This window comes from Amblyomma mixtum, chromosome 5 (genome assembly GCF_055824585.1).
Source record: "Amblyomma mixtum isolate Tamu chromosome 5, ASM5582458v1, whole genome shotgun sequence".
Lineage (NCBI taxonomy): Eukaryota > Metazoa > Arthropoda > Arachnida > Ixodida > Ixodidae > Amblyomma > Amblyomma mixtum.
In genome coordinates this window covers 95,035,346-95,049,631 of record NC_143016.1, presented here as the reverse complement: position 1 = coordinate 95,049,631, position 14,286 = coordinate 95,035,346, and positions in this window count along the sequence as shown.

Here is a 14,286-nt window from a genome sequence, read left to right as displayed (position 1 = left end):
CTCTTCCGTTGAAACATCCAGCTGAAGAGCCCGTTGCATGGTGAGTACACTACGAATCGGAGCTGAACCCAGCAGTTACTGAATGGCCGCGAAAAGCAGTATAGGATTCCTCTCTCTTAAATCAACCCCTTTCTCTGTGGGCTCAACCACTACCAGGATCCCGACCGGTCGGTGCTTGCGGTGACTCACCAACTTGAAGCCATCATTGTCCACGTCATCCATATCGGCCACTGACTCGGCAGCGTATACGATTGTTGACTCATCCCCACTGAGCGATGAGGTCTCGCTGGACGGGTGGTCGTCTCTATGTTCTGGTCTCTCCATAGCCGGGGAAGCCATGGACGCCTTTTCCGAGCCAGCCTCCTTAGATTGGCGTGGCCCCTTTAGCGCCGGCGCCAGAGCAGCCGTACCCTTCCCGTAGGGACAGTGTCGCCTTGCAGAAGCAGCCGTCCTCGAATATTAAAATAAATCTAGATAAAATAGGCAAAATGAGGTAAATAACAACAGCTGGGGCAACAGTAGGTAGAACAAGATAAAAGAGCTATCATGGAAACGTTTCATTAACTCAAATGAATAAAGTGGAAGAAGTAGGACCTGCTCTCACCACGTTGCGGTTTCGGTGCCCACTCTTTTACTATCTCCAGTTGTTGTGGAACCTGTAGCGAAAGCAAACCCCTTCTTAAATTATATTCCGAACAAAGCGCTGTTTAGTGCCGTCCGTTTAGCCCGAAGTGCGAAAACGGGAAACCTTAAAAGCAATAATGTTTTCCTGGTTATATGAATGCTCTTACCTTCTTCATTTTAGTTAGCCGCATCAAGACACTCTTTCATGGCGCCCTTTTCCGCAATTGAGCCGCAGATTTTTCTCCGGCGATCACCTGTCCCTTGAGGCTCACTCAAATGCAAAGCGGGTGGAAAACCAGAACCCGCATAACACATCAAAGCGCTAAACGATTGGAGAAAGGTCTGTGGGCGGTTGGGATTCTCTATATCCAAGGACTATCTCCTCCTATTCCACAGGCAGACAGTTAGATAAGGACAGGGAAAGGACATGTATTTGTCGGAATCAAATTCCTGTAAGCCACTCTGAGTTGACGTGTCCGATTTAACTGCAAGGGTGGGCTTAAGGCATGTCTGCGCGACTAGGTAATCACGTGAAAGAAATAGAGCGTGTGCGCTGATTGATGAATAGGGCACGAATACCTTCAACGGCATGGATTCCAAAGATTTCGAGCATGGTTTGGAAGTGATGGTACGGGTAAAATTTGTTAAAATACAAGTTCACACTCATGCCCTCACTCTACTCCAATAGACGTCGAGATGCATGCGAGTAATTAAGCGTCGCTCATAAGTTTTAAAACTTAGGGACGTTTAAGAGGCATTTCGCTATCAGTCTTGAACTGCGAGGAACAAAGCAGCTCACCTAGTTATATTGAGGATCATGTGCTCCATCTTACAGGCAGCGGGAGTAGCGGTCATGTATTCCTCCAAGAGGAGGAACTAAATCCTAATATTTTAGAACGGGCTGCTAGTTTAATGTTTAGTTTTGCACCTCGTGATGGCAATGACATCTCAGACTGGCGCCCACTCAGCAAAGATGAGGCTTCGCTTCCAGTAATTTATGATCGTTTCTCGTGAACTGCTAATGAAAGCTACGCATAATAAAATAAGGAATTTTGGTATCGAGTGCAGGTGGAAAGAAAATACTTCTTTTAAAAAATTCTTGGGTATAGGTGCTACTAACCAGAATTAAAATGCCTCAAGAGTAGCTTCGTAGATTTATAAGCGCTTGGAAACTAACTATATTTAGCGATTTCGTGCGTCCGGCGGAAAGCAGAAAACGAGCTTGGTATTATGTGACAATTTTATGCTTTTCTAGATAAATCGTGGACTTATGTTTCTAAGAGCATGATCAGAACTGTTCTCAGTGGCGCGACAAACAGTCCCGAAGTGCAGAATTCTTATATGAGAGAACACTGCAATCATTCGCCAAAATGCACGTATTTGTTTATTTATTTTTAACAATGACACAGCCAAGCAAATCTAAACGGAGCACGAGCTGGAAACGCGTATTCTTTAGCATATATAATAACGCAAGGGCTGTCTGTAAAAAGCTTCATAGTACACCTCGTCAGACATCGAAACAAACGTTAAACAGTTCGCTGTCTCATGCCATCAAGCGATTGCGCCACAGAAAGGCTTCTAACTGTCCGGGCTGCAATTGAGAACGCGCAAAAAGAAACTACAAAAACCAGCCAATGAAGCTCCTACATCTGACGCTACCACGACGGCAGAACCGGAGATGAGACTTCTCGAGGCACTAAGCAAAGGAATAAAAGCACAGTATTTCGCAACGTGCAACAGAAAGGTATCCGGAGGCGGTGGCAGGAAGATTCAATGCGGAGGTATAACAAAAAGGCTCACTGAAGAGAAAGTACCACACGTCAGTTGCTTCTTGGCTAGCAAAAATAATCGCAATATTAAATATCACCAAACCAAAACGGGCAAACGAGGTAGGGTTCTTTATTCCCTCTGCCGAGAAGCAATAAAGGGAGGACAACAGCACACGCGTGTGGTAACGCAGACCAGTGATGAAGACCGGAGGTGCGGCAGTGACTCCAGCTGCAGGAAGAGCAAATTTCGGATCATATCTTGAGAGCGGGGCATTTCGCGATGTCGCCAACCCTCTGGCACTGACACAACAAAGCTTCGCCACGGATAACTTTGTCCTTTCATCAGAAGTTGGACGCCGCAGTGAGGGACTTCTCGAGCGTTTAGGGGAAAGCCTGGTGGACGAATGACGAGCGCGAAGAAAGTGAGAAGGATCGGCAGGAGCGTCAAGAAAATTATTTTGGGCAACTGTTTTCAGGGTCTGATGCAATAGCCTTGCGCTGCGCAGAGACATACGAAATTGTATTAGCGTGGTCGGGCAGTGGTGAGGAAATGTGGAACAGAGGCGGACCATTAACTAGATTCAACAACCGTCAAAAGCCTTGGTAATAGTGCTACACTGAATGACCGTCGCAATATCGGAGTACAAAGTGTTATCTTCTGTGGGTTTAAATTGAAAAAGATAAATTCATAGCCTAATGCATTCCTGTAGAAATGTCAGAGAAGTGCATGTCATATACGAAACAAAATAGTATTTCTTCAGAACGATCTCTGCATAACATCAGGGGCAATTTTTACATATGCTTTAGCTGTGAATCTGAAGTATGCGAAAGAATCAAGAAAGATAGAGCGAGTTTTATTAAAGAAAATAGCTACTAATTAGCATCCACGTGATCTTGTTATACGCCTAGGAAAATGTAAGCAGCTTTCACAGATTCCGGAAATTTTAATAAAACTCACGTGGAGCGCGACGAAAACAGGTGCGAACTGTGAATGTTCTGCTAATGAGTAATTGCTCGCTTCAGCTAATACTACGATAAGTATCCCAGGCTGAAGCTGAGTGATGTTGTTGTTTAAATACCACCAGTGCGCGTGCTGCAGCAAAAGTAACGTCAATGACTTCACCACACGCGAATCATGTCAACGCCTTCTTTTGATTGAAAGTAAAGCACTGCCGTATTCCCCACTGGACTAGAAAGTATACACTCCGTTACCATGTGGTCCAAACGAGCGGTCTGAGTGCTTCTCATTTGTTTATTTTGAAAAGTTGAGAGGTGAGGGAATCGAATTGCTATCACTGTCACCTGTCTACTCAGCGGATAAGCGTAGAGCCCTAGAACAACGTCGACTTTCACAATACGGCATTCATAGCAAGGAAGCGAAAGTATAGGAACCATTTTCCGAAATGTTTGAAATGGCAGCCGTATGGTTGCCAGTCACGTTTTTGCCTTTTTTGCTGTGAAATTCTAAACAATGAATAGATACAAATCGGAGTGTTTCGCTGTATGTTAAACCCAATAACCACAACGGCACTTTAACGGCAGTCTGTATAAAGAGTCGAAGACAAAAGCGCTAAGGAGACACAGCTTAACCAGCGACCGCATCTAGACTCCTGTAACAAAGCAATCAAGACCGAGTGGTTCAAATTCTATGCTGGGTCACTCACCCAAAATGGCCTGAAAAGTGCTCTTGTTAATAAATAATTTTTTTAAAGCGGTGTCTGAAGCACTGTTGTCGGGCGAAATACCCGCTGCCGCCAGGTGCCGAATTCTTGTCGGCTTCAAAGCTGGGCAAACCTACAACAGGTGGTGAATGTCGGCCTCTAGATTTCGGTTCTGTCAGACTGGACACCCGGGGCGGGGAAATGCACCTTTGAATTGCGGTGACTTTTGTGTAACGGCCGGAATTAGGGCCACCCCGACCCGGATCCTCCGAAGCGCAACCTCCCCTGCACGGGTAAGACCACTTGCTACCTGCAGTTGACGAAAGATTATGTGTTGCAAATGAGGCAGAAACCCTTGCGGACCGACGGCACTCACTCGTCAGAGCATTGTTGACAACAGTCATCGGGACATCGTTTGTCTCAGAGTGCGCAGCCCTTGCCTCCCTCCATCTTTGTATCTGGTCCCTCCACGACGGTCATCGGTCAATGTCTGCCAAGACTGTTCACGGGCGGCCCACTGACCTCTCCGTCTTCAGCCCGTCCAGACAAGCTGTCACGAACCTCGGTCCTTGTCTTTGTTCGGGCGACCAAAAGCGCGCAAGCGACGAACTTTTTCTCCTGCTTGGTTTACTGCGATGGCTATAGCGTTGAGACGAAGGTGGCGTTTTACCAGACATAGGTGCGACCTTGTGTTATTGATATTATAATCAAGGTGAACATTATTCTAAGCGTCATTTATTTTAAATTTCATGAAAAGCCTCGAAACGTATTAGGTATACATGCCTCTTTGTACTTCTTAATCAATTTCATACAAATATGAGATGTTTAAAAAAAAAATTAGTTCGAGCCTTTAACATTGACATTTTGCCGATGAGGACCGCGACGACAGTGGTGTTTATTGTAACCGAAGGCGAAGTGTTCCAACGAAAACAGAGAACTGAATGGGTCTGAAAAGAAATCTTTCAAAGTGCTGCGTACGACGCAAGTAGGTTTAAGTCACCTCTTTTTGTTCTCTCGACGCGCATACGGCTGGAGAATTTGTCATGCTTAATAAGTTCGCTTTTCGTAATGGAATGCAACGTTCCAACATCTCCAAGATTGCTAAATAGTTAAGCAATTATGATTTCTAAGTAAGGAAAATGATATATCTGTAACGGTGGTAGTGAGCTGCTAGAAGTGGTAAGGGAATACTCGTATGTCTACTTAGGGCAGGTAGTGGGCACTGACCCGGGTCATAAGAGAAAAATAACTAGAAGGATAAGATTGGAGGGGATCGCATGAGGCAGGTTCTCGCAGATCCTGAATGGCAGCTTATCAATATCCCTAAACAGAAAAGTCTACAACATCTGTATCTTACCGGTACTCATTTAGGGGGAAGAAACGCAGAGGCTTACGAAAAGGGTTCAGCTGAAGTTAAGGACAACGCAGAGACCGAAAGCGGGCACAGTGGGTGAGGGAACAAACGAAGGTTCATTACATTCCATTCGAAACCAAGCGCAAAAAAACAGCTTGGGAAAGGCATTTAATGCGAAGGCAAGATAACCGCTGGTCCTTAAAGGCGACGGAGTGGATTCCAAAATAAGACAAGCGTAGCAGCGGGCGGCAGAAGATTAGGTGGGCGGGTCAGAATAAGAAATTTGCGAGGGTACCGTATCCGCAGCTGGCAAAGGACAGGTTTAACAGGAGAAACATAGAATAGGCCTTTGCTTTGCAGTGGGCATCAGTCCGGTGGTGATGATGACTCTAATTCATTGCACTGATGCAATTAGATTGCCGTTACTGACTTCTGGGAATGTGGAGCTGAACCCGGGACCGGCCTCAAACTCAGATCAGAGTTTAGCTCTAATAAGGATCTGTTAAAACAATTCTTAAAGAGCCGACGAAAACCAACAAAGTTTTGAAACAAATAGCAATGAACCTGGAACAAGCACGATCAACTGTTAGTAGTTCCCATGACAGCATTACGTTAACTGATAGAGAAGTGGTTTGGTTTGGTTTGGTTTGGTTTGGTTTTGTGGGGTTTAACGTCCCAAAGCGACTAAGGCTATGAGAGACACCGTAGTGAAGGGCTCCGGAAATTTCGACCACCTGGGGTTCTTTAACGTGCACTGACATCGCACAGTACACGGGCCTCTAGAATTTCTCCTCCAAAGAAATTCTAGCCGCCGCGGCCGGGATCGCACCCGCGTCTTTTGGGTCAGCAGCCGAGCACCATAGCCACTGAGCCACCGCGGCGGCTTGATAGAGAAATGAGTCGACTTAAGCTATGTGAAGAAAAAAAATAGTGGAATGCGAGGCGAAGTGTAAAAGTACTAATTAACAGGTGTTAGAGTTGGTGGCCCAGGCGGCCGATTCGGAGAATAGGAGCACACGCAATAACTTTATTATACACGATGTTAAAGAAGAGCCGGCGGAAGATGCAAAATCGCCAAAAGATGTCAACCAAGATGTGTTCAAAGAGATACTCGGAATTGACGTAGTGTCCATAGAAAAAGTGCACAGAATCAGCAACCACCAGGGTGACCACTCATTTCTGATCAAGCTGAAACTTTTTGGATTTTTCAGAGCAAAGATTTGGACTAATTATTTAAAGCTGAAAGGAAAAACATTTTAATACCTGAGCACTTTTAAAAAGGATAACAGACATCCGCGCAAACCTTTGATGTTCCACAGGAGATGAAAGAGGAAAAGGGTCGAAAGCGACTCTCAGGTATGACAACTTGAAAATGGACGGAAAGTTGCACATTCGAAATTCGCAACGAAATTGTAGAATGGAGGCAACTTTCCCGAGTACTTCTACTGCTGGCAACAAAAAAGTTCAAAGTAAAACGTGACAAGGCGACATTAAAGTCCTAAACGTTGTATCCCTTAGTGCGCAAAGTGCACAAAAAATTCGCTCTTTAGATTACACAATACTCTTCTATCAGCCACACATCCGGGTTATTACCGAAACATGGTTGCATGCAGAAGTGCAAGGCTCAGAACTAATCCCATCATCGTGCAAGGCTATCCGTAAAACCGAGGTGCAACAGGCGGAGCAGTAACAGTTGCCACCAAAAACAGCATTACATTCTCCCGCACGGATGGCATTGATTGCCACGACAGTTTATGGTGAAATGTAGAATATAAGGACAAAAACACACTCTTCGGAGGTGTGCACCGGCGAACCAACGCTCGCGTTGAGTATCTCGAAGTAATACACAACTATCTGACACAAAGTGCCAATTCAAGGTCGAAAATAATGATTAGAGGAGACTTCAGCTTGCCTGGAAGTATTTGGTGCGAGCTGCCCCATCACAACAAAAAGAGTGCAAAGTTCCGAACTTTTGCGCTACTAGAGTGGGAATGAGCCTAAAGACCTCTTCAATCAATATCTTGTCACGCGTGTTCGTTAACTTCAAGGTTACACCTAGAAGAAAAGAGAGCGAGAGAAATGTTGGTACTGAAAAGCGGACATCTTTCCAAAGCAAAATTTTGCGTGCGGAAACTGTACCCACTAGCTGGCTCATAATGGTTGCTATCAGTTGCCCCCTTTTTTTTTGGAGCTCGAATTATTGTTAATGCAAGCAATGATACACTAGACTGGTAGCTTATAAATGTCCTTGCGGGAATTGTAGCGTAACCGAGGTAGTTCCTGCTTCGCGCCACATCTCTAAAGCGGCCTGCAAAGTGAGCTCATTAACTCATAGAAGCCCTCGATCAAGAACGGCAGCGGACGCCAATACTTTCTTGCTGGCTCGCACTACGCAGCACAGATACAGTGGCTGTTTAGCCGAAATTGAACCTACCAGTTCGATTGCTGAAACGCAGCAGGGTAGAAACACAACAGTTTTCCTTGAATACACGTTTATTTGATACATGACGTGAAGACATACACAGCAGCGACAGCACATCTTCTCAATGTTCCTTGACCCGTAGACCATCAAATTATCTGCTGCTCCCCGCAAACCGCCATCTTCTTTCCCGTTGTACATTTCCAAAATCTTGCAATATGGCACCAGCATTTCATGTCAGTGTTAAAACAAATATGAGCAGGGAGGCAAAAACATCGAGTAAGCATTAGGTAATCTCTCTACCTTGGTGGTCTACATTAAGAAGAGCCTTCATGGGCTGTCTAAGAATATGGTTCTTTTCATGGATTAAGTATTTTGTCTAGTAATTCATATGTAGCGCCGCAATTAGATAAACGTTCAGTCATGGAGGTCATGGAGGCACTGAGAGTACGTCGTTGTTTTTGTGCAGAAACTGACTTTTGGCGCACCTAGTTACATAAGGATTCTGGTCACTGCGTTGGTTCATTGCGTAGACATGTTGACCCAGTAGATTCTTACTGAGTTTGGTCTTCATTGATAATTATTTCACCATTCGCTTGTTCTAATTCATGGTTTACTAGTAATTTCATGGTTTCGCTATCAACATTAAGGTAGCTTATAGGCGCTGTGCGGGAGGTCCAGTTTTGGGCAGTGAGCTGAAGATGATTGTGCCCAACTTGCTGCTTTCTATTTTGGGAAGACTCAGTTCTATGGCGACACCCACTTATCACTTGGTTACCACTCGCCGCTAAAACTTTCATTTTGTCGAGGAGCAATCGCGCGAACGCGCTTTGGTCGCTCTCAAGGTGTCGTAGGCCTCCAAGCCAACTGGGATTTCCTAGGAACACGTGTTGGCTTGAAAAACACACCTTAAGTTCGGGACATCCGGCCCCGTGTACAGAGCCTCATTCGCACTTACACAAGGCGGAGGTGAACGATAGTTGGAGATCAGCGGGAATGCCTGTGCTAGCAGGTTACAATCACGGCTTCCAGTTACTGCGAAGTCATATCTTTAGCGTGTTACTCACACCATCGTTGCGCAAGTGTCACCAAGAAGGTGTGCTCGAATGTAGCAAGTCGGTCATTGCGCCTTCGGTGGATTTAGAGCCATCATTCTGGGAAGCGGATGTAGGCCTATAGTACTCTGAAGGACGGAAAAAATATGTTGACCTGGCGTTGTACATTTAAGGGATGATGACAAACGATGGGGTACCTGCGGAACAGGGCGAGTCGCGACAGGGCTGCCGTGTTCCCATGGCCATAAATGTTATAGCTGCCTGACTGATTTTACAAAGCTGATAGCGCCACGCATCGTGTAATAAATCACATACAATCATCACCATAATCATCATCATCATCAGTCTAGCTACGCCCACTGCACGGCAAAGGCATCTCCCATGTCTCTCCAATTAACCATGTCCTTCGCCAGCCACTGCCACTTTATTCCCGCAAATTTCTTAATCCCATCCGCCCACCTAATTTTCTGCCGCCACTGCTATTCTTGCCTTTTCTTGGAATTCACTCCGTTAACCTTAAGGACCAGCGGTTTTCTTGCCTTCGCATTACATGCCCTGCCTAAGCCCACTTCTTCCTCTTGATTTCAACTAGGATATCATTAACGCGCGTTTGTTCTCTCACCCACTCCGCCCGCTTCCGATCTCTTAACGTTAAACCTATCATTTTTCTTTCCATAGCTCGCTGCGTTGTCCTTAAGTTGAACCCTCTTTGTTAGCCACCAGATTTCTCCCCATAGGTTAGTACCGGTAAGATACAGCTGTTCTATACTTTTCTCTTGAGGGATATTGGTAAACTGCCATTCATGATCTGAGAGAATATGCCATATGCGCTCCATCTCATTCTTATTCTTCGAGTTATTTCCCTCTCATAATCCGGATCAGCTGTCACTACCTGCCCTAAATAGACATATTCTCTTACAACTTCCAGCGCCTGGCTACCAAATGCGAACTGCTGTTCCCTTGCTAGGCTGTTGAACATTACTTTGGTTTTCGCCATGTTAATTTTCAGCCCCACTGCTTCTGCCTGTCTAATTCAGTGATCATGCTTTGCAGCCCATTTTTTGAATGACTTAGCAAGGCGATGTCATCACCGAATCGCAAATTACTTAGGTATTCTCCATTAACTCTTATCCCCAACTGTTCCCATTTCAGGCCCCGGAACACCTCCTGTAAACGGGCAGTGAATAGCATATGCGAGATCATGTCTCCCTGCCTTACACCTTTCCGTATTGAAATTATATTTCTAACTTTATGGAGGACTATTCTAGCTCTACATTTGTTATAAATATCTTCCAATATTTTCACATAATACTTTTCTACACCCTGATTCCGCATTGCCTGCATTATTGCTGTGGTTTCTACTGAGTCGAATGCTTTCTCGTAATCAATGAATGAAGCTATATATGGTTGTTGGTTATATTGTGCGCATTTCTCTATCACCTGATGCATTGCGTGAATATGGTCTATTGTCGAGTATCCTTTACGAAAGCCTGCCTGGTCATTTGGTTGATTGAAGTCTTAGGTTGTCCTGACCCTATTAGCGATTACCTTAATAAATACCTTCTAGGCAACAGAGAATAAGCTGATCGGTCTGTAATTCTTCAAGTCCTTGACGTCTCCTTATGAATTAAGATAATCTTAGCGTTTTTCCAAGCTCTAGGCGCGCTCGAGGTCACAAGGCATTGTGCATACAGGGTCGCAAGTTTTTCTAGCACAATCTTTCCTCGATCCTTCAACAAATCTGATATCTGATCCTCATCAGCTGCTTGACCCTTCTGCATTGCTCCTAAGGCTTTCTTTACTTCCTCCTTCGTTACTGGCGGGATGTCCCATTTTTGTGCTCTACTGCCTCTCTCAGTAACATTTTGATTGCCATCGCTACTGTATAGATTGTGTAAAACTCTTCGGCTACTTTCTTATCCATACTGCTAATGACATTGGCCTCTTTGTCTCTTATCGCATACATCTGGTTTTTACCTATGCCTAGTTTTCTCATCACTGCTTTTAAGCTACCTCCGCTCTTTAGAGCATGCTTGATTTTCTCCATGTTAAACTTCCGGATGTCGGCTACCTTGCGCTTATTTATTAACTTCGGCAACTCTACTACTTCTATTCTATCCGTGGAGTTAGACGTCCTCATGCTTTGCCGTTTCTTAATCAGATCTTTAGTCTCCTGAGATAGCTTCCCGGTATGCTGTTAAAGCATCCTACCGCCTACTTGCAAGACACCCTCTAAAGCCATGCCTGCTGCATGCGCCCTCACAAGCCTTGTACAAATTACGGACGCGCACACACAAATGTACGTCGGTATTAGGCGCCCCTTGCTTCGATATAGTTGATCAACTTCTCTTTGTAGCTCTCCCGGGCTTCTCTGTGAGCAATTAGTGCGTTCGAGTGCATACGAGCTTGGATCCGTGGAGAGTCTGCAAGGCTAGGCATTCAAGAGCCACAGGCGGCTGCAAGAGTGCGTGTCGGTTAGCGTCAATCGATTTCTCCCCGTGTGTCCGATTAAATAGACAAATTAGAATTTCTAGAGGAAGAATGAGTTTGCCATCAGAGCGGATGAATTACAATACGGCACGCCTTAAAGAATGTCGGTTAATTTGACTCGCACGAGGCAGCGCCAATTCTCGTTAAACCTTTGAGGCAGCAGCGTTCTACATGCTTTTACCGCAATAACATTAGACGCATCTTTCACGAGAAAATCCAACCACCGTCTGTTCGTGTCACGGGGCCCACTTGCACTGGTGGGCAGGTTGTCACCTGCCCACAATTAGAGGTGACAATGAAATTAATTCCAATGAATTCAGTGCAATTGCCACCTGCCCACCATGGCACTCTACCTATCTGCCTCTAACAGCTATATGTACCTAACGGCATCCCAGCGAGCTGTTTAGAAAAATTTTTATTTACATATGTACACACGCCAAGGTTACTAGATACATTCACATTTACAAGAACACATGACACATGTAAGGCGAGCCAATTAAAGAGGTACCATAAACATTTCTAAGTAACTAACAGGAATGGGCGATGTAAAATAGGAATGCATATATACCGATTGTCAGAAGAGCGAAAAGGCAATAACTGGACATTGAAACATTGAAAAGGATACTTTAGCGCCAGTTTGGCTTAAAAACCAGGACAACACGACCGTTATTTACAGAAATAAATGGGCATGACCACTGTCGGAGAAACTCTTCCTCACCCAAGAAAAAGAGTTCCTCGGACAAAAAACTGATCAGCTCCCGTCGGAGACGGCCGAGAATTGGCCACACAGCGCGGCGTCGAAAGCCACTAGCGACCGCGGCGCATCGACTGCGCCATAAACTAAAAAGAACTGCAACAATTAACAGGCGAGCAAAACGGCCGCTGGGGAAGCGGCCGCGGGAGACGAAGCACGAAATGCCCTGCCCACGAAATACCGCATGAACCGCGCGCCAAAAGACACGCGCTACAACACAGGTGACTGTAGCGTGGCGATTAGATTCCGGGAGCGGGCAATTCGGACAGGTACTGGAGCGTAACACACCCCACCGCTCTAACTGATCACAAGTAGGGAGCACTGCCCAGCCAAGTTTCCAGACAAAGTCACGTAGATGATCTGGGAGAGGTGTCGACGCTAAACGCGCCCACTGAACGCGGCGCATAGGTGAGCGGCGAGACGCCGGCACAACAGGTAACAATAGCAAGCTACCAGTGCGAAATGGCCCTTACAATAGCTCGAGAAGAGCAACGTGGGACCCACAAGCCCCACCGGTGGTTGTATTTTAAAGAGGCACCGACAGCCGCAGTGACGCTTCCCTTAATCACTGCTTCCCAGCCCCAGCAATGGTACAGCAGTGGTGTAAAGATTCCCCGCGATCGGTGAATTCATTAAACAGAAGAAGCATTTTTGCATCAGAGACCTCTAATGCGATCGCATTGTGCTCTTAAGGTAGGTTAAGCAACGACCAGGTTTACTTTTTAGGCGGTTGCTCTCATATCAGGAAGATAAATCTGGGTGGGACATTTTCGCATAAAGAAAAACTGCTCGACACCGGCAGCTGCATGTAGAACTTCCAGAGTGTAAAAGTCTTTTTGTCCTTTGAACGAAACCCTCGCACTAAACAAAATACGGACTAAGAAATGGCGACCTCACGATTGTGAAGTTTTTCATCACGTAGTCTATGGAGGCATAGAAGTACATGCTTTCATATATGCTAAGGTGCAGTGCAAAAATTTATTTTTCACGGTTCCGCTCCCGGGGCTGTACAGTTGCCTAGGAAATCTTAACAGTGACCAAACTGACTTTATGTGCCCAGGAAGGGTGCCGTAACTTTTTTCTTCTATTCCCTAAGACATTCCATGTATTCCTCTGTCTTAGCTCGTTGCAGGTAAGGGGTACGTCACCTGCAGAGCGGCCACAAAAAGAATATCTTCACAGTTAATGATTAGCGCTAAATATGTCAAATTTGCAACATTAGAATTCAGAGTTGTAGCTACACGCTTTTAATAACCTCATATAGCATCACTACGTTGGCTTGCACCGCCGCAATATCAAGGAAATGGTGAAGAAAAGATACTTCTGAAGGAACCAGCGCACAAAACACAACGGACAAGAAAAAGGCGGAACACGACGGACAGGAGCGCTGAACTTACAACTTTATGTTAGAAGTATGTATTACCAACTAGCCCAACAACAAGTGAAGAAAAGATGTTAAATCCGAATCTGGTTGTCGATGGTCGGTGACAGAAGCACTAATATGCTTTCCTTGTGTCTTGAAGAAACTATAAACCAAAATAAAAAAAATTAGAAGCTACCGCTGCCGAACAAATGGCTCAGAAAAGTATTTCATCACACTTCAGTGCTGACCTTGCACCCTTCCGTGCTTGCCATGTGCAAGCATTGTCGGACCACCATTGATTTGCAACAGCCGTCGAACTGCTGCAATCCTCGCACAACCTTTTGCAGCAAGCCCCAGAAGACTGCAGTGGTGTGGAAGTGGTCGTTGTTTGGGTAGGTGAGGCCGCCACACTGAGCCCTTTGTTTTGATAACACAGCGGTTCCGTTAAGCTGTGGCTGCCTTTCCCTGAGAATCGATCGGCCCGACATTCGACGGCTATAGCCATCTGCACGGGGCACCGAAGCGGCAGGTCAAAATAGGGTCGAGGTTGGTCGTTGTTGAAACAGTAACGGAAAGTCGCGTTTTTTACTTGGCGTCCCGAAAAGGCTGGAGGGTCTCAGTTCGGGCTACCCAGTGCACAAAAAAAAATAACGCATTCGTGGTCCTTGCTCAGGACAGCTGGGACATCGGTCGTGGTAGGGAGTTATTGGAGCTGGAGAGCTGGAAAACGAAGGCAACATTTTCCTGGAAGCAAGATAAGATGTAATTTCACAACAACAATATCATATCAGACATAT